We start from the raw sequence: 21,522 nt of genomic DNA, 5'->3' as shown, positions 1-21,522 counted from the left end.
CTGACATTAAATGACTAATTGTATTGCTGGAAATTTGGGAAAAAAATACATTGAGTTTATAGGAATTCAGACTGCATGGCAGGTAAATCAGTCCACATGCATCTGTTCCTGAGCTGATGTCGGACACTTCACTGAGTGGTCTACCCAGGCATCCCTAAAAGATCATTTTAAATCTTAATTAATTTTGTAACATTCCTGCTAGGACATTTACAACATCTAAGTTTAAACTTATCAGTAGCCATTAAGAGATGCTTACAACAAATTTTAACAATTTGCCTTTATACATTTTGTGATTTTTATTTCAAATTACCTTCAAAGTTTAGAGCATATTCTACTCAATATCCATGTTGAGAGCTTCCACCTGAGACTGAAGAAAAGAATTATTTTCTATTTAGTTTTTGCATTGAGGTATAATTGACATTTTAAAATGTAAATATGGGGGCACCTGGGTGGCTCAGTCAGTGAATTGTCTGACTTTGGCTAAGGTCATGATCTTGTGGTTCATGAGTTTGAGTCCCACATCGGGCTCTGTGCTGACAGCTCAGAGCCTGGACCCTGCTTCAGATTCTGTGTCTCCCTTTCTACCCCTCCCCTGCTCATGCTCTCTCTCTCTTTCTCTTAAAAAAATTTTTTTTAAATAAAATATAAATATGGATGCCAAATTGTCATGTTATATCTGATATTGCCTAATTTGTAGGAAGAGCATAGTGTGTGTGCCAATTCAATCTTCTCAAAAAATTCCAGAAATATACAGACTCTCCAGCCAGATACAGCTGTTCTGCACCCAGGCAGGACTTACCCTGTACAGTTAGCCCTCCTAAACACCCCTCCTCAAAGGCCAGAGCAGAGGAGAAACAGGGAGAACTCACTCTGTGCCAGCAACAGCTGAGAAGCAGGTAGCACTGGTACAGCCGTATCTACATAGTCCTCCTAAACTTAACTGATAGTTTATTTCTGGAGAGGAGTGGACATATAAGCACAAAGAGACTGGGAGTTGTGTCCATTCAGCAGTCTTAGCAAGAAGAAAATTCTTGGAGTGAAGAAGTGTATTCCTACTATCAACACATAAAATGGGAAAAATAACTTTTTCCTTAAAATTAATAATTATTTATATATCTTTACAGATCTCACAACATTTCTCTTAACTGTACTATTATATAATCCTCACAATTTTTGATTTCAGTAGTTATTTTATTTTCATCTAGAAGATAAGAAATAGAGTCTCTGAGAATTTAAATCTCTTACCCAATATTACTTAGCCAGAAAGTGGAAGATATTTTTCCACACTGTGCTGCTCTGTCTATTGTATCTTCATTGAAATTAAACATAATCTCTCAAAAACTCTACAACCAGTTGAGTCCAAATTTATGAATGAAATGTATTAGGATCGTGATTACAATTATTAGCAACAAAATGAATAAAAACAGATAATTTTTCTCCTTTGGTTCTGAGTTATAGTTGTGAAGAAAAGTTCCAAAACCTTTTTGAACATTCGTTCTATCTCTAGAATTGGCGCAAAATTTACTGAAAAAATTACTTTTAAAATGGTATTACTTACGGGTGCCTGGGTGGCTCAGTTGGTTGAGTGTCCAACTTTGGCTCAGGTCATGATCTCACGGTTCACACTTTTGAGCATCCATTTTTGTGCTGACAGTACGGAGCCTTCTTGGATTCTCTGTTTCCCTTTCTCTCTGCTTCTCACCCACTCGTACTCTTTCTCTCTCTCAAAACTAAATAAACATTGAAAATTTTTAGATTATAAAAATAAAATGGTATTATTCATGTTAATACAAAAATCTAGCTTTTCTTAAAAATTAAAAATCTTAACATTTTCTATAATTACTTATAGTCAAACTTCATATTTTTATTACATTGTTCTGCATATGGATCATCATCATGGCTATGACTTCATAGATGAAACTGAATACTTGCAGAGCAAAGCAAAATATTTTACAATACATTTATTTTTATTTAAAGATGACAATGTAGATAATTTGAGGTTAAAGAAATCTGCAGCTTCTCTCTTGGTCTATTGATGTTTTGGAAAGCTGTTACACAATTACCTTATAATCTTTGAAGTTAAATTCAAAATTTTCCATTCTGTTTTTCCCCCAAAAGTTCAGTTAAAGAAGCTACATTTAAAATACATACATTTTTTAATTGTTTTTCAGTTTGTTATGCTATTTTGCTTCTGCTGTTGCTGAACCAAGTAATTTCAACAGCAGTGTTATTTTACTTCGCCCTTATAAGTTAAAAAATGCTGCATATTATTTGCAGTCTATAGGGAATTAGGCTGTAGTTTTTATTCAGGCAAATCAGGAAAATTCTTTATAGGTTTCAATTTTTGCATGATTAAGAACTAAAGAACCATTCCTATTAATATCACTATACAATTAGGTCACAGATCAGTAGGATTTTTAGGCTTTTTACATGAATATAAAAATTTAAATTTCGAAAACCTTCATTATAGTAGGAAACTTATTCGGCATTTATTTGTTTCATGCCATTATTGATGTACATTTTAATGATGGAAGATTCCTAATGCATTTGTTGATAAATAGGAGACTAGCTTTTCTCTATAGGATTACTGAGTTTTATCTTTTCTTCATTAAATTGTCAAGGCTTCTCTCCTCAATCACAAGTACATCCTGTATAATAATGTACAACAATGATTGGTGATAGAAAAGTGCAATGGGGAACATTTCAATTTTTGAACTTCCTGGTTTTTGGTTTTAGTTAATTATTCTACGATTGATGTGCAAGCAGGGATGTCATTGATCTCCACCTCCCAGATGCCTCATCTGCTGTCTGATATTAGGCTAGGCATCAGGGTGCTATGTTAACTCTCTCAGGCCAAAGGGACACTACTGAGTGAATTATAATGGGGCCATTATTATATTTGGGTTTTCTTTATTCAGGTCATTTATGGCAAGCTTCAGAGATGATGCCATGACCCTGTAGTATTGGACAATTATTCTGTCAAGGTATGCCCTAGCCGGACTAGTGATATCACAGAGTTACAAAGCAGAATGAAAGATTCTACTTAAACAGCTTCATTTTAGGGAGGCATAAATTGTAGTCCAGAAGGATTAAAGACTTTGTGACATCATAAAGGTAATGACATATCTGGAGACAAAGAGAAATGTGACCTGACCTTTAACACATTGCTTTTGGAAAATCCAAGGTTCTTCCACTTATTGGCTGTATGATATCTGGCAAGTTATATAGCCTATCAGGCTTCAAGTTCATTACTTACTCTTTATTGATAATGTCTACTTCATAGGTTTGTGTGGGGGGAAAAAGGCAGATATACAGTAATCATTAAGTTTCCTTATTTTATTTTTATTTTTATTGTTTCAGAGAAATCCACCATCAGCTCTTGAAAATTTTTCCTTAACCATGGTCTCTTGGAAATATTACCTTTATGATTGTAGGTAAGCAGATTTTGTTAAAATTATTCTTTTTAATCAAAGAGTTAAAATACTTTAAAACATTTCATTGTTGTCAGTGGTTGAGTGGTGAGAGGGGCAGAAAGGATTTGAGGAAGCTTGCGTTTCAACTCACTGCATTAGAAATAAACTGCAGCTAGAAATATCTCAGCTTGTGTATTTCTTTGAGTGAAAGATTTTTTGTAAAATTTTCCTTTTCTCCATTGTATTTCCATGAACAGGAATGAAAGCGAGTGCTGATTCACTTGTCCTCTATATAGCTCCCTTTGCCTCTTCTCTATTTAATCTTGCAAGCATAGGATCCTGGGATCCTCTTATGATTTTTTTCTCCTACCGAGTAAAAACTTAGTCCTATATATGATACTGGTGAGATAGTTCAAAAATGTCAAAATTCAGTCATTTGATTGTTGACTTGAATTGCTGTTCAAGAAATACAATATAATTGTTGAAACCATGTATTTGAAATGGAACTTTAAATCTTCTGATTATTTTTAAATAATTATTTTAAAAAATTATTTAAAAATTAAAAAAATAATTATTATTTAAAAAAAAATTATTTTTAAATTTTAGGTATCAAACCATCCTCATTACTGTTGTTGCCTAATTCTAGAGAAGAAATTTTAGAGGTGATATTTATTTATAAAACCTCAGGAAAAAAATGGTTAATGTCACTCTAGACCTGTGGGTTTTTGAGACAAGTATTTCGGTTGAAGCAGGATAGCATTAGGAAGAGCACTACCTTAGATGAATGTGCCAGCAGAACTCTTCCAAAAAGAAACAAAAGAGTGATAACATGTTTTAAAAATGTAAGTTAAACCTTTTCCAAAAAATTAGTATTTGACATAAAAGAGGTTGTTATAATGGCTAGAATGGAATACACACTGTTATGCTTTACAAAATAATTATAGACAAATTTTATTTGGATTAGAAATTTATTAATGATAGGTGTGTTTTGAAATATTAGTAATAAAACCATGTGAGGATAGCATTAAAAACATTAATTTGTGATCCCCAATGGATTATTTACATAAGCATCATAACTGCTTAATGACAACTCTTATATTTATAACTTTTATGGGTTATATAGTAATTGATGGATAGCCAAATATTATCATACCATCTTCAAACCATCCCTCTGAAATAAGATATTATACTTATTCTTATTTTATAGATGAGGTAACTGAGGTTCAGAAAGATTACATTTCCCAAAGTTACCCAGGCCAGAATTTGAACCCAGCTCTTCTAGTTCCAAGTCTTTTGATTTCATATCACACTCTAATACCATAAATAATAAACACTGTGATAATGTGAAGAGAAAAGTGAAATGAGAGTTTAAAATCTGGAGTTTGCTCCTAACTGTATCATTAACTCACTGTTGAACTAGCATGAGAACTTTTGAGTCTACACAGAGAAAACTGAAGCCTAAAGATTTTAATTTGCCCAGTCCAGTGTTTGGGGTTGAATAGACAGTTCTCACCTGGTGATAGTAGGAAGGAATAGTAACTACAAATTAAGGAAAATAAAATGATTATTTGAACCAAATGAGTTATATTAGGAAAAATTTTAAAGAAATATAGCTGAGCAATAAAAAAAAAGTGAAACATTGGAGAAAAAAAATGACATTCTTTATAATATGCAGATGACCAAAGCAATTATCTTCCTGGTCTTTTCTTTCATCGTATTTTCTCCAGAAAATGGATTAATCACCCTTTTTGACTCACATTTCTTTAATTTTTTTTAATGTTTATTTATTTATTTTGAGAGAGAGAGAGAGAGAGAGAGAGAGAGACAGAGAGTGAGCAGGGGAGGGGCAGAGAGAGAGAGGGAGACAGAGAATGGGAAGCTGGTTCCAGGCTCTGAGCTGTCAGCACAGACGTGGGGCTCGAACGCATGAACCGCGAGGTCATGACCTAAGCTGAAGTCAGATGCCTAACTGACTGAGCCACCCAGGCACCCTTCTATCCATTCATCTATTGATGGACACTTGGCAGGCTCCACACTGTCAGCATGGAGCCAGATGTGGGGCTCTAACTCATGAATTGTGAGATCATGACCTGAACTGAAATCAAGAGTAGGACATGCAACTGACTGAGCCACCCAGACGCCCCACAAATACTTTGTGCTTTTTAGGCAATTTCATCAGAATTCCACTGTTACCCATTTTGAGATTTGGTACATAATAAGTTCTAGAAAGTAAAGCCTCTCCAATTTTTGAGCAAGAGTTTCATCAGCTTTTCCTGGCTAAATACAGTGTTTAATTGAGATAGCCTATGTAAGTCTGAAAGCTATTAGCTAAAAAACAAAAAGACTACACTGGAAAGGAAGAACAATCGACTGTATTGTGAAGCCCAGCTAAAATGAAGTTGACACCGGGTTTGCAATTTTCTCTCTAGTCAAATCTAATCAAAGAAAATTCTGAACCTTACCTAAAATAAAATTACTTACAATCAAAGGAAATGTAAGTGAATTTGCCCAACTTGATAATCAGTTTTCTGAATGAGAATCGAATATATGAAAGATTCACCAAATTAGAAAGCGGCACATTAGAATGTTAGCAGTATTTCAAAGTGAGGAGTGAATAACAGTCCTGTAATCCCAACAGGAGAACAATACACAATGGCCAGTGGAAGAGCTTCTTGTTCTAAACTATATTCCACCCCAAAAGATAAATCATATTCTGTCTCCACATCTTTAAAAAATATGTTCTAAAGTTCTTCCTCTCCTATTCATCTCTCCAACTGAATTTTGTGTCACCAACTAAAATCCTACACATTCATTAAGAATCCTCTCAAAAGCTACATATGCCATGATTGAAGCATTTCCCCCCCACCCAATGCATTCAAAACAATTCCCTCTGTGGTTCCACAGCTGTTTCTTTATTATACAAAATTAAATCACTTTGATAGTCAACAACAAATTACAATTTGTGGTATATATGTATCGGTATAGGTATCGGTATCTATCCCCTTTTAATGGGCTTGAAAGCAAAGAACTTACTTGGTTAATCTTTCAAGTTCCCACATTATCCCACCTATTCTAAGCAATGCTATGTTTTCAATAAATGTTTGTTCTGTTGAATTCACACTAAAATGTATATTCACACTATTTATATATCTTAATATAAGATTATTATTTTAGGAAATAATAGATTTAGAAAGAGGTAGAATAAGATCAGCTGGGAAATGATTCATTAAAATGTACAGAAATAGATGTCATGAGGAGTGAAAATAATTTCCTAGTTGCTAATTTATAGAAGGTAGGCAATTAGCTGGCCTGCTGCTAAAGTCATATCTAGTGCATGTATGTAAATGCATGTATGTATTGTCCACTATAGAATAACTTAAAATATTATTGTGATTCTCAGCCCTGGAAATGACTATAGGTAATTGAACTGTGACAACTCTGTTTTCATAAATCCTGAAACCTATTGAAGTTACATCTGCTCTGGAAGATTATAAATCTTTCTTAACAAGAATTTTGAGGCAGTTTTTAACCAACTGAGCCACCCAGGTGCCCCCAAACCAGATAATTTTAAACATCATTGTTCACTTTTTATTCTATGTGCTATAAATATTGGTTATGTTTTATATATTAAGCAGATTTCTTCTCTGATCTTATTATCTTGATATCTTCTTCAGAATAATTTTAACCTTAAATTTTAAAGATTTTCTAAACATGAATTAAATTTTCCAGTGAAGAATCCATTACTGTTATCTGTCTTTCTTTTTTTTAAACTGAACAGAGGTGAATTTATAACAGCCTAAAAACAAAGTGAAGGTTCAGTAGAACATATACAGTATTCTGCCAAATTTAGTGATGTTAACATGTTGTTTTTTTAATGTTTATTTATTTATTTATTTTGAGAGAGAGAGAGAGAGAGAGAGAGAGAGTGTGTGTGTGTGTGCACGCACAAGTAGGGTAGGGGCAGAAAGAGAGGGAGAGAGAGAAAGGATCCCAAGCGGGCTGTATGCTGTCAAGGCAGAGCAAGACACAGGCTCGAACCCACAAACTGTGAAATCATGACCTGAGCCGAAATCAAGTCGGGCACTTAACCAACTGAGTCACCCAGGTGCCCCAACATTTTTTTTTTTTTTGCATCTGAATTATTTCATCATGAATGTATTCTGACAAGCATAAATGGCTTTTCTTCATAGACACACAGGGTTGTTATTTTAAAATAGAATGAAAATCAGTCAAGTCATCAAAGTTTCTGTGGAAACAAATAGCTTTATTTATCTTCTTTATATAATCAATCTGTGAATATTTTATGTAATTTCATTAACAACAGTGAAGACTTCCCTTCATATTTTATTGCCAGAGATACTCTTTTACTACATATTTCTTCTCTTTGTAATGAAAATTATGTCTAAAAAACAGATTTCCTTTTTAAAATATTTTTATTAATATTTTAAATGCATTTTTACATTTTATTCATTCTTCTTTCTTCACATAGTATTTGATTTCTTCTGTAATTGGAATTTGTTCTTAAATATTACTTGATGTGCATTAGAATTACAAATTTCACTTCTATTATGCTGCCATATGCTCTTACACTTAAATTCGTTGACTTACTCTTTTCTCCTTTTTTTGGTCTGACCTTGAATAATTATTTCTTCTCTATTAAATTTGTTGACTCACAATTTACACTTTGTAATACTTAAGAACCTCAAAGTCAAACAGTACTCCAAGTACATTTGTGAAAGCCTCATAAATGTGAATATAAGTTCAAAGTTGGGAAATAAAACTAAGACTTAGAATTTTTTTACACGGCACTCACTTTCACAAAAAAAACTTACAAGTATTTAAAGTCTCATCTCCTCATAAAACTTTCCCAAGTTACACCCTACAAATCTTGAATCTTTGCCCTTGAATTCCTATAGTATTTCTCTCCACATATATTTTTTTCTATATTATCTTCTAATTGTTTTATAACCTTGGATAAAATTACACAATCCTTGAAGATATTGTTAATATTGTTAATATTGTTAATATAACCATGGATAAAATTACACAATCCTTGAAGATATGGTTAAGGTTGTTTTTGGTATTTTCATTATTTGAAATGCCTATCACCTTGTGATTGTATATTGAGGTATTTCGCACATTGATGAAATGAGATAATTTATGTAAAATATGTCATTAATTTGACCTCTATCGGCCATGGTTGAGGCACCAAAGCAGAAGTAATTTACAACCTCATAATATCAGTTATTTTGATTCAACCTACATGTTAACAATAATGTTTAAGATGGACAACAAAGTTTTAGTATCTATCCTCTTAGCGATGTCTTATTGGCCAAACAGCCAACTTTCCGTCATCTAGTAATTAAAATACTAGATAGGCTATGTTCATCAGTGCAAAAGCGAACTTTTCCCCCATTGCTCTCTAACCAAAGCCACTTTCCTTCTGTCTGAGTAGTCACTTCAGAAGCTACAAGTCACAGAATGTATGAAGATCTCTGCTTCTTCCTCAGGATAGCATTTCTGCTGTAACAAAATCATGAGGTACAAATTTTATTGAAGCAAATAAAGGAGCTGTGTACTCACTGAATCCTACCCACAGAAGAGGAGTTGTATGCTTAATTACAACAGAGAAAAGCCTCAGTTGTTCTCTGAACCAGGATCTCAATTGTAGTATCTTTAGGTTTGTATCATTGTGATTGCTTTAAGTCACACAGTTTTAAAATAATAACAGACATTCACAAAGCTTCTAGTAGGTTTCAGACATTGTGGTATGATTACATTTAATCATCCTATAGGATAGTAACCCTCCAACCCCACGCAACCCCTCCAACATACTGGTATGTTTTATTACTCTGTTTTAGAGAAGATGAATTTAAATAACTTGGTTTAGGTAACCCCAATAACAAGTTTATAATGAGAATTTAAATATAAATACGTCTTTCTTCAAACTCACATTCTTCACTAACCCATGTTGCCTCCACAAATCCTCTCAAATATAAAGTGTGAACTAATGGTATTTTCTTTTTTAACTTACAGCACTTATTCTTTTCACTTATAATATTGTGACAGTTGGAGAAATTAGGTAACTTCTATTTTGGAGTATTAATTTTGTAATCTAGAGACAGTTAGCCAAGGGATTCAGAAATATCTTATGAATATGTTTTGACTTAGTTTTCCAGGTCAACTGTTGGCATTAATTTTACCAATATAGATATCTTTATATCTTTGGAAATGAACATAAATACCTTTTAGATCATTGTTTAGTTTTCACTGTCATTTTATTTTGAGATATATCATTTATAATCTGACATTTTGATTATGTCTTTAAACAGCTACAATATATATCATATTCAGTCAACATAGACGGTATAATCAGATAAACTGAATAATTCTCTATCATCACATTTTATTAGTGCTGATAATAACTCAAAAACATTCTATGAGGTTATTCTGTCTTAGCTCAATAGAAATACCATTGCTGTTTATTCACTATGTGCTTTTATTTTTTTTTTTTAATTTTTTTTTAACGTTTATTTATTTTTGAGACAGAGAGAGACAGAGCATGAACGGGGGAGGGGCAGAGAGAGAGGGAGACACAGAATTGGAAACAGGCTCCGGGCTCTGAGCCATCAACCCAGAGCCCGACGCGGGGCTCGAACTCCCGGACCGCGAGATCGTGACCTGAGCTGAAGTCGGATGCCCAACCGACTGCGCCACCCAGGTGCCCCCACTATGTGCTTTTAGACAGCACCTAAATATTTTTCACTCATTATGTATGTTGCTTGTAGGACAATAATTCTCAAACATTATTGACTCACAACTCATCGGGGAAGTTTATAACTGGCCCATCTCAGAGATTCTAATTCAATAATTGACAAATATAGTCATTATGAAGCAGATTAACACAAGGACCATACTGTTATAGGAAATGCAGCTAATTAATATCAGTCACTTAGCAAATAATATTTATTTAGTGAAAAAGTGTATTTGTTTCAATAGCATATATTTCTGCCTTTTAGTATTCTTCAATTTATTTAGGGAGATAAAATTACATATAAATTTTAGGATATCTGTGAAACAATCATCAAATAGCATTTGTTCAGTAGTTTCTAACAACTGTATTTTTCAAAACATATTCTTTATTACCTTTCTTTTTTAAATAATTTATTTTTAAGTTACCTAACATACAGTGTAGTCTTGGCTTTAGGAGTAGATTCCCATGATTCATTACTTACATACACTACCCAGTGTTTGTCCCAACAAGTGCCCTCCTCAATACCCATCACCCATTTTTACAATCCCTCCCATCCCCCCACCCACCCACCCATCAACCCTCAGTTTGTTCTCTGTATTTAAGAGTCTCTTCTCTTATGGTTTGCCTCCCTCTCTGTTTGTAACTTATTTTTCCTTCTCTTCCCCAATGGTCTTCTGTTAAGCTTCTCAAATTCCACATATGAGTAAAAACATGATATATCTTTTTCTGACTGACTTATTTCACTTAGCATAATACCCTACAATCAGTTCTCTCCATGTTGTTGCAAATAGCAGGATTTCATGCTTTTTCATCGCTGAGTATTATCCTTATTTCAACATTACTTTCCCTGACCATTTTCACTTAGGATATATACAAAAAGGTAATTTTTCATCTTTTCCTACACATAGCATAAAATATTGACAGCTGGTTGAAAAGTGAATAGTCCATAAATATAAATAAATTATTATTAGGCTTAATCAAGTATCTTATAACTTGATTTAATCTATAGATTGTTTTGTCTTTTAAAAATGATTCTATCCTTAGAATTTTGAATTCTAAAGAATTAAATTGCTGTATCTAATTAGCATAAAGCCCAGAAAATATGTGGTTTATCATTTTCAGTTTATTCCTTGTTCTGATTCTGAGAATAAGTCATCAAAAATGTGGTAAAATATTAAGTTGGGTTTTGTAATTATATGTATTTAGTTCTGATATATGCATAACCATCTGGGTTTATTTGGCATGTTATATGAAAAGTTAAGTAATCTTTACCAAACTAAAAGTTATTGAAATATTTATGAAGGTTGACATGTATCTTTCATCACTAACAAAATGAATGCAACTATCAAAGAAAATATCTGAAGATCTCACCAAGGGAAAAGTAAACAAATAAATAGTTAATCATGGGAGAAATAAGCAGGATTAACAACTACAGACATGTACAAGATCGTTTGTATTAATTATAGCCAAGTTTTGATGTGTCTCATTAAATTTCAGTCACAAATTTTATTCAGAAGAGTTCATTTAAGTTGGCTTTGCATTGAGCATTGTTGTAATGTTTAAAATCTGGACAACGGGCTTGAATCAGAGTGACAGTAAACAATGTCATGTTTTCCGGGTACCATAGGGATGAATTTCAGTCTGGTCTTATTTGAAACCTCATTAATGATGTGGGAGTCAGAGTAAATAGAGTACTAATGAAATTCTGAGATGAGCTCAGATTGGCAGGTAGTGAAACATGACTTAAAAAATGGTCATTGTTTAAGACGACCTTAAACAAGTAGAAATTTGGCATGAAAGTTAAAACACATTTAATTTTTTTAAATGGGATAACTGAGGAAATTAATGGAAACTACAATGTGAGCTCAATCTTTAAAAGGTATTTTGGAATTAAATAACAGGAAATATTAAATTAGAACATTTTATTCTAATTTCACCACAAAATAGTTCCATAGATAATACAGCATGGCATTCAAAAGTTTAAAAAGTTAATAGTTTATATTACACATACAGATATCCACATATCTATTTGAAAACCTACAGGCATTTTTCTGTACTTAATACTCTGGATGTATCTACATTATAGCCCCTCAGAGACTGAACTTTAAATCTTGTTGTCGATGTTGGCTAACTCATTCCAAGAAAGTTGTAGATGAAGTGGCAGGAGAGAAAGAAAAAGACCCATAAAAAGCAATTAAGAGGGGAAAAAGGAATAAGAATTAGGAAAGAATAGCATTGGAATGACACCTTTGGGAAAAGAGAGAAGAATGCCTTCCTGGAATCATTTATATGAAACAGAAGAAGGGAAATAAACAGTAAAACATGAAATTTAAAAGAAATATCAGGACAAGAGTGGTAAAATAATGGAAAGAGTAGCATTTACAAATGAAATCAGTTTGAAAATAACTTTCACTACAAAGATTATCTTTTTAGAGCAAACAGATCTGTCTCTAAGTTATGTTACAAGCTCAACTGCCCTATTTATTACTATCCAGACTCCTTTCTACTCTGGTAATTTAAATATTTTTGTGGCATAAACCTAGAATAATTCCAAAACACTACACATTAATTTTTTTAAGGCCTATTTAGAACCTATTGGTTTATTTGTCAGTTCCTGAGCACTTTTTGCTTTAGGCAACTTCTACATTTGGTGTTCTAGAGTTTGGTTGAGTTTTAAGAAAACCATGTACGAAAAATAAACATGTATTTGTTTAGGGCATGTGGAAGAGCTCTATTTTTGGTGTCAGAGCAAATGTATTTGAAAGAGTACTGAATTACAAGTCTGGTCAGACAGATTATATTAGTTAAGTCACCAACCACATTGATCTTGGATAAATTCCTTAAACTCTTATATTTGATTGTGAAATTGTAGAGGTAGAATTAGATGATCCAACAAGTCTAGTATTCTATAGGTAGGAAATAAGTCCTTTGTCCCTCTTATCATCCAAGATATAGGAAATATAGACAACATTTTTAGGAACACTGAAAATAGGGGCAATGTATTAATCAAAAGATTCTACTGTACAAATTTAATGGAAATGAAATAATTACTTACCAGCTAACTAAACACTATATCAAGACAGTACAAATAACATACTGAAAACAATCTAGAATTCTGAAGATTAATGGGACTTAAGTGTGGATATTTAAAGACAGTTAGGAATTTCCTAAAAACTGAATTGTAAATATGAAGAGTAGATCCTAAGTAAGCAGAAAGAAAAAAGTGATCCTTTAGGGTCTACTGTTATTAAAGCTTAACTTTTGGTTCTTGTATTTAAATTTTTTATATGGAGTTTTGACAAATGCCACTTGGAGGCACTCTTATACTGTAGTACTGTACAATTTATACTATCAGGATGTCATATAATGAAACTTTCAGTTTTTATTTCCTTTTTTAATTCTAATAATCACTTGGGGATGGGTAATTAACACTGGTTGTGGTATTTAAACTTTCACATTATTCATATTTATCACCTTGTAATTTTTACTGTTGTAAATAATCTCCTCTTTATCTAATAAAATGGATTTCATTCATTCCTGTAAGGAATGGAAGATTTTAGGACAACACCAAAGAATTACTTGAGGATAAATTTTGGTTTACAAATTAATGTCTATTTTTCAAATTAGAAATTCTTACTATTTTTAAAATTAATGTTTATTTAAATTTGCTATTATCCAAAGTAGAACAACAATGAGAATTCAGAGACACTCTTGATGAGAACCAATCTCTTTAATCATTTGAAAAAAATTATGGAAAATATAGACAACAGGATTAAAATTACATTACATATACTAAAATATGTAATGGAATACAGAAGCATGTACAGGAATATACCTTAAAATTGATTTGCACAAGAAAACTAAAGTTCATAAGGAATGAAGTCATGTTATTTGAGATTTTCTTACTTTTATTCATTTTTATAAAGTTAATTTATTTTAAAATTATATAAAATTATTTCTATACATGTGAAGAATATGCATTGTTCATACTTTTCTTGGTTTCAAATATATTTGGAAGATGTTGAATGTTACATTAGTAAGGATATGAATTTTACCTCATTTCTACCTTAATCTGAAGATAGAATATATAAAATAATGCATTAGAAGTAAACATTTTTTACTGTTACTTTTGCACAGGATATTTTAATGTTTTTATTATAAGCGATGCTATTATAACATTCAAGCTACACAATTAAAATTTTTATTTTTATCAACATTTTAATTAATTGGTAATAGATAATACTGATTAAAATAGTATATTTGACTATGCATGAAATGAGTAAACACTAATAGAACTCATGTATATGTGAATATGTTATGTTTGAAAATATTAATAATTTAATTCTTTAAACTCTTGTTAGTCCAATGACATATTGAAAAGGATCTGTCGTTTGGATAACTTCAGTGGGAAGGAGTTTGTTCGCTAACCTGACTTGTTGATTAAATCCCCACCCACAGTTTTGGGCACTGGCTCCCTATTCACTCTTTTGACATTCATTCCTTCTTAAGATGATTATTCATTTCCAGGGTCTTAACAGCTAAGGCATTTATGTTTGTCAGCACTACAAATCTTGCTTTGCCCTATTGTTCTACACAATGAAACATTTCTTTAATCTAGGAATTTGATTAATATTTGGACAAAATCTCTATCCAATCTTTATCTCTGTCCAAATATCTCTATCTCTATCATCTATCTACATCTTCTTTTTATTAGTTGGGGTTTTATTGGTTGGAATTAATATATCATATTAATAAATACACATTAATATATCATTGATTAAAAGCTAACAATTGAGGGCAAAGCTTATTTATTTAAATTCATACATCAAAAATGTACTCTCTCTAGGAACTTAATGGAAAATTATATTTACAGCTAAGAAAACCAAAAATACTGATGACTGAATTTTCCTCTTTGCAAGTCAATGGGTAAGCATTATATAAAGACAACATAATAGTGAGATATCTGTGTGTTCTGGTTGTTTATTTTTGTGTACCGAGCCACTGCACAATGGCTTAAGTCAATAGCAGTCGTTTATTTGTTTACAGATTTGGGGAATGGGACTCAGGCCAGTTCTTTCTCGTCACATGGGGTAGCAGCAGACACTGGTTCAGGCTGGGGCATAGAGAAGAATGTTTTACTCAAGCACCTGGTATTGAACTCCCTCTTTCCCACTACATGGTATCTGTCTCCATATGGCAGCTCAGGGTAGCTGGAATTTAGTACATGATGGCTTAATGCTTCCAGACCAGTGTTCCAAGAGACAGCAGAACATGCATGGCCTTTTCTAAACTACCCTTGGAAGTCATGAAGCATCACTTTCCATCATGTTCTATTTGTCACAAAGGTCTATTCAGTTTCAAGGGGAGACATGGATTTTACCTCCTGATTTAAGACTGTTAGAAAAAAATCACATTTTTAACACAGCTCTTTTATCAAATTTTCCAAGCAAAGATAAACCTCAACTTCACCCAAATCACAAACATCAACCCAGAATATTTTAATTATAAATACATTCAATTTATCATTTTGTACACTTTGAGATTCCTAATCCAAACAAGTATATATCTTCCTTCAAATGAATAGTGATTTTCTTTTTTTTCCAAATTTAAAATTAAATCTTTTTATTCTATACGAATGAGAAAATATTTCCTAAATCTGTAATGTACTGTGATTCTCTGATTTTCTGTTCCTTTACATATTAGGATGAATTCCTTAGTTGTCTAGTCTAATCCTCTGCATAAAGCCTAAATACCTTGACAACATTCCAGATAGGTGAAAATCAGCTAATGTCCAAATACACACAGGAATTATTGACTGACTCAGGGAAGTCCATTCACATTTTACCCAGAAACAATAGAATATTTCTTAATTTTTTCCAATTTTACTGAGAAATTATTGAGATACATCACTATATAAATTTAATGAGTACAGCATGATGATTATTAGATTTACATATAGTAAGAAATGATTACCATAGTAAGTTCAGCTCACATTCATCTTTTCTTACAGATACAATAAAAAGAAAAGAAAGAAAGAAAAAAGGAAAAAAAATGTCTCCTTGTTATGTTAAATCATGATTTACTCTCTTAACTTTTCTATGTATCATATAGCAGAGTTAGCTACTCATCATGTCTTATGTTATAACCCCAATACAGTAAAACCTTGGATTGCAAGTAACTTGTTCTGTGAGTGTTCTGCAAGACGAACAAACATTTTTTTTCTTTTTTTTTCTTCTTTAATGTATATTTATTATTTTGAGAGATAGATCATGAGCAGGGGAAGGACAGAGAGAGAGGAAGACAGAATCCAAAGCAGGCTCCAGGCTCTGAGCTGTTAGCACGGAGCATGATGCATAACTTGAACTCACAAACTGTGAGATCATAACCTGAGTCAAAGTCAGATGCTTAACTGAGCCACCCAAGTGCCCCTAGACAAGAAAACATTTGTAATAAATTTTAACTTGATAAACGAGCAATGTCTTGCAATACAAGTAGTATGTGAGGCCACGTGTCACATGATCACAAGCCAGTGATTATTGAAATTCATTTTGATATAGGAGTGCTTTGGATCACAAGCATGTTTCTGGAATGAATTATGCTTGCAAACCAAGGTTTTATTATACTTATTTATCTTATAACTGAAAGTTCATACTATCTACCTTCAATTCCCTCCCCCACCAATGTCCATCTCATAACCACAAGTCTATCTCTTTTTCTGAGTTTAAGATTTCATTTATAAGTGAGATCATGTAGTGTTTGTCTTTGAATTATTTCACTTAGCATAACGACTTTCATGTCCATCCATCTTATTGCAAATAGAATTTCCTTGTTTTTTTATGGCTCAATAATATTCCATTATATATATTATTTCTATATATTCTAATATAATATATATTTCAATATATATTATATTTCTGTATTTCTATATTATAAATTATATATATAAACAAGTTATTACATATAACATCTTTGTCCATTTATCCATTGATAAACATTTAAGCTGTTTCCTTATCTTGACTATTTTAAACAATGCTGCTATAAATACAGGAGTGAATATATTTTTTCAACTGTTTTCATTTCCTTTGGATATATTTCCAGAAGTAGAATTGCTGGATGACATGGTAGTTTTGTTTTTAATTATATGAGAATCTTCCATACTGTTTTCCATAGTGGCTCTATCAATTTACAGTCCCACCAACAATGCACAAGGGTTCCTTTTTCTCCATTTTCATGCCAACACTTGTTCTGTTGTCTTTATGATGAAGGCCATTCTAACAAGTGTGAGGTAATTATCTCCCTGTGGTTTTAATTTGCATTTCCCAAATGACTACTAATGTTCAACCTCTTTTGATTTACCTGTTGGCCTTTCATGTATTTTCTTTGAAAAAACGTCTCAGGTCCTTTGCCCATTTTTGTATTGGATGTTGTTCATTTCTGTTGAGTAGCATAAGTTTTTTATATTTTTTGGACATTAATCCCCTATTGGATATATGGCATGAAAATATTTTTCCTGTTCTGTAGGGATTTTTTTCACTTTGTTGATGCTTTCTTTTGCTGTGCAGAAGCTTTTCAGTTTGATATGGTCCCACTTGTTGATTTCTGGTTTTGTGGCTTGTGCTTCAGGTGTCATATCCAAAAATCATTACCAATGCCAATGTCAAGGAGCTTTATTTCTATGTTCACTTCTAGGAGTTTCATGGTTTCAGATCTTACATTTAAGTCTTTACTCTATTTTAAGTTATTTTTTTTTAGTGGTGTAAGATAGAAGGTCCGGTTTCATTCTTTTACATGTGAATATCCAATAGTCCCAGCCCCATATATTGAAGACTATCTTTTCTTTATTGAATATTTTTGGTTCCCTTGTCAATATTACTTAACTGTGTATGCATTGATTTATTTCTGGGTTTGTGATTCTGTTCCATTGTTCTATTTGTACTATTTTTATGCCAGTAACATACTATTTTGATGACTATAGCTTTATAGTATACCTTGAAATCAGGAAGGGTGTTGCTTCCTGCTTTGTTCTTTTTTCTCAGGATTTCCTTCACTACTTGGGGACTTTTGTGGTTCCATATGAATTTTAGGAGTTTTATTATTATTCTTTTAACTTGGTACAAAAAATCATCAGAGTCTTTTGACAGAGACTGCTTGAATCTTTTTTAACTACTGACATTTTAATAAATTAGTCCTTCCAATTCATTAACATTGGATACCTTTACATTTATTTGCATCTTCTTTGATTTTATTCACCAGTGTCTTTTAGTTTTTAGAGTAGAGATTTTTACCTCCTTAGTTAAATTTATTCCTAAGTATTTTATTGTTCTGGGTGCTATTGGAAATGTGATTGATTTCTTTATTTCCTTTTCAAAGAATTCATTGTTAATGTATTGAAATGTTAGTGATTTTTGTATGTTACTATTGCATCCTTCAACTTTACTGAATTCATTAATTAGATCTAAGAGTTTTTGGTTGAGTCTTTAGGATTTTCTATATATAAAAATATCATATCATCTGCAAATAGACATAATTTTTTTTCCTTTCCAGTTTTGATACCTTTTATTTTGTTTTCTTGCTCAATTGCTCTGCCTAGGACTTCTACTACTATGTTGAGTAAGAGTGGTAAAAATGGGCACTCTTGTTCTGTTCCTGATCTTAAAGGAAAACCTTTTAATCTTTCATTGAGTATTTTCAATGAGTCTGAAAGTGCTCCCTCGTCTTTGATTTTTTGGAAGAGTTTGAGAAGGATCAGTGTTAATTCTTTAGAGTTTGGTAAAATTCACCAGTGAAGCCATTAAGTCCTGAGCTTCTCTTCATTGGAGATTTTAGATTACTGATTCAATATCGTGACTAGTAGTTGGTTTTTCAGATTTTCTATTTCTTCCTGATTTAGTGTTGGTAAGTTTATGTTTGTAAGAGTTTTTCCATTCTTCTAGGTTGTCCAATTTGTTGGTGTACAGTGATCATAGTAGCCTCTTATGGCCATTTTAATTTCTGTTGTATCAGTTATGTCTTTTTCATTTATAATTTTGTTGATTTGGGCCCTTCTTTTTTTTCCTTAGTCTAGCTAAGGGTTTTCAGTTTTTTTTTTTAATTTTTTCAAAGAGCCAACTTTTAGTTTGGCTAGCCTTTTCTATTATTTTTCTCCTCTCTTATTTATTTATACTGTAATCTTTATTATTTATTTTCTGTGCTAAATTTTATTTCCTTTTTTCTTTTTCTTTAAGGTATAGTGTTGAATTGTTAACTTAAGATCTTTCTTGCTTCTTACTGTAGGTATTTATTGTTATAAAACTCTCTTTTAGAACTGTTTTTGTTGCATCCCACAAGTTCTGGTACATTATTGTTGTCTCAATGAACTTTTATTTCCACTTTAATTTCTTCTTTGATCTATTGGTTGTTCAGAAGAGTCTTGTTTAATATTTTATGTGTTCAAAAATTTTCCAGATTTCCTCATTATTGATTTCCATTTTCATGCCATTGTGGCTAGAGAATCTACTTGGCATGATTTCAATTTCAATTTGCGAAGACTCATTTTATGGTCTAAGATATTGTTTATCCTATAAAATGTTACATGTGTACTTGAGAGGAATGTGTATTCTGCTATTGTTGAATACAGTTTTCTGTATATGTATGTAAAGCCCATCTGGTCTATAGTGTTGTTCAAATCCACTGAAACTTTCTCTTTTTATAATCTATTAATTATTGAGAGTAAGGTATTAAAGTCCCCAATTATTATGGTATTAATACTATTTCTCCCTTTAGCTCTTTTATATTTTGCATTATATATTTAGGTGCTACAATATTGGGTGCATAAATATTTACAGTTGTTATATCTTCTTTATGTATTGACACTTTTATTGTTATATAATGACCTTCTTTGTCTCTTTTTACAATTTCAGTTTGAAATCTATTTTGTTTGATATAAGTATAGTTACACACACACCCTTTTATTTCATCACAATTTGCTTTAAATGTCTTTTTACATTGCTTCACTGTCAATCTGTGTGTTGTTCAGGCTAAAGTGATTCTTTTATGGGCAACATGTTTTTGGATTGTGTGTGTGTGTGTGTGTGTGTGTGTGTGTGTGTGTGTTTAATCCATTCAGCCGTTCTTTGTCTTTTAATTGGGGAATTTAATTTATTTACATTTAAAGTAATTATTGATAGGTTAAGGACTTACTATTGTCATTTTGTTGTTTTCTAGTTATTCTGTAGATCCATTCTTCCTTGTTTCTTATCCTTTTGTCTTTTACGTGTGTTTTGATGTATTATAGCATCAATATGCTTTGACTTATTTATCATGTCTTTTTTTATTTTTTCTTTTTCTTTTTCTTTCTTTTTTTTTTTTTTTTGTCTAATTACTATAGGAATTTCACTTTTGGTTACCATGAACCTCACATAAAATATCTTAATTTTCCCAATTGGATGGGGCAGGAACTACCTTGAGCCTTGGCTATAAATTAGTCCCCTGCTTGTGTAGAGCATGGTAATGCTTCATATCTGGTATTGGCCTTGTTCTGGGGACAATCAATTCTGCCCGTCCTCCTCTCAGCTCAATTGTTTCTGGGCTGCACTGTTTCCAGGAGTTGTCACCAGCCCTTCTGATCAGTTGGGTTAGAAAATGCTTTCAACAGTGGGTTGGGTTGTGATTCAGCTCTTTGGCTGAAGGTGGGCAAGCAGGGCTCTAGAGCCACTAAAACTCTTCACTTGATCATCTAAATGAGGCAGATCTATGCTCTGACAGCTCTCTAGTCATAGTGTGCCCCATCTTAGCTCTGTAGATGAACAAATCTCCTGGTTGGGTAATTACTTGGGCACTGCAGGTATGAACTCAGTATGCCAATATCCATGTGCTGGTTGTTGCCAGCTCCTTCCCTCTTCTCTTTTACAGTCAGACTCTGGGTGGTTGAGCCCCAGATTCCTCTGTAATCTCCATAATGCAAGATCAGGTTAGGGGTGCCCACAGGCAACTCCAATTCTGAGGTACTGGTTGTACTCTCTGGGTCTTCTTTTCCCACTGGATACTGGAGGCAGAGGGGAGACCTCTCCACATGACGTCATGCTAGCCTGGGGGAGGGAAAATGTGGTCAATGTGTAGCCTCTTCTCTTACCCTTTTAATGTTTTTTGGTTTGTTTGTTTTTTGTTTTTTGGGTTTTTTGTGGGTTTTTTTTGTGGCCTTTTTGGTGCAGGGGAGAGGGTTACTTCAGCCTCACTTTTGTGTTCTAGGATCTCTCAGTGGTATCTTATTTGTGAATAGTTGTTACTTATTCTTATTCTGAATGAGATAGAAGTCAGAAACAACCTGTGTCACCATCTTGGTGATGTCGTTCCTTCTTCCTTAATTTAAACCACCTT

General features: G+C 32.5%; 1 long non-coding RNA gene across 7 annotated transcripts in view; it reads left to right on the top strand.

Moving 5' to 3' along the window:
* The first annotated feature begins 2,911 nt into the window (after positions 1 to 2,911).
* Positions 2,912 to 21,522, top strand: part of LOC102900328 — a 57,670-nt gene continuing 39,059 nt past the window's right edge. The window contains exons 1-2 of one of the 7 annotated variants that reach the window (XR_006583721.1): positions 2,912 to 3,114; positions 3,361 to 3,434. This is a non-coding gene — a long non-coding RNA (uncharacterized LOC102900328). Of the gene's footprint in view, positions 3,115 to 3,229; positions 3,284 to 3,360; positions 3,435 to 21,522 lie in introns of those variants that run through there. The other 6 variants (XR_006583720.1, XR_002161412.3, XR_002161413.3 and 3 more) reach the window with 6 other exon arrangements.

This window comes from Felis catus, chromosome C1 (assembly GCF_018350175.1).
Source record: "Felis catus isolate Fca126 chromosome C1, F.catus_Fca126_mat1.0, whole genome shotgun sequence".
Taxonomy (NCBI): Eukaryota; Metazoa; Chordata; class Mammalia; order Carnivora; family Felidae; genus Felis; species Felis catus.
The sequence above is the reverse complement of the archived record's forward strand: the minus strand, read 5'-3'. Positions and strand labels throughout refer to the sequence as shown.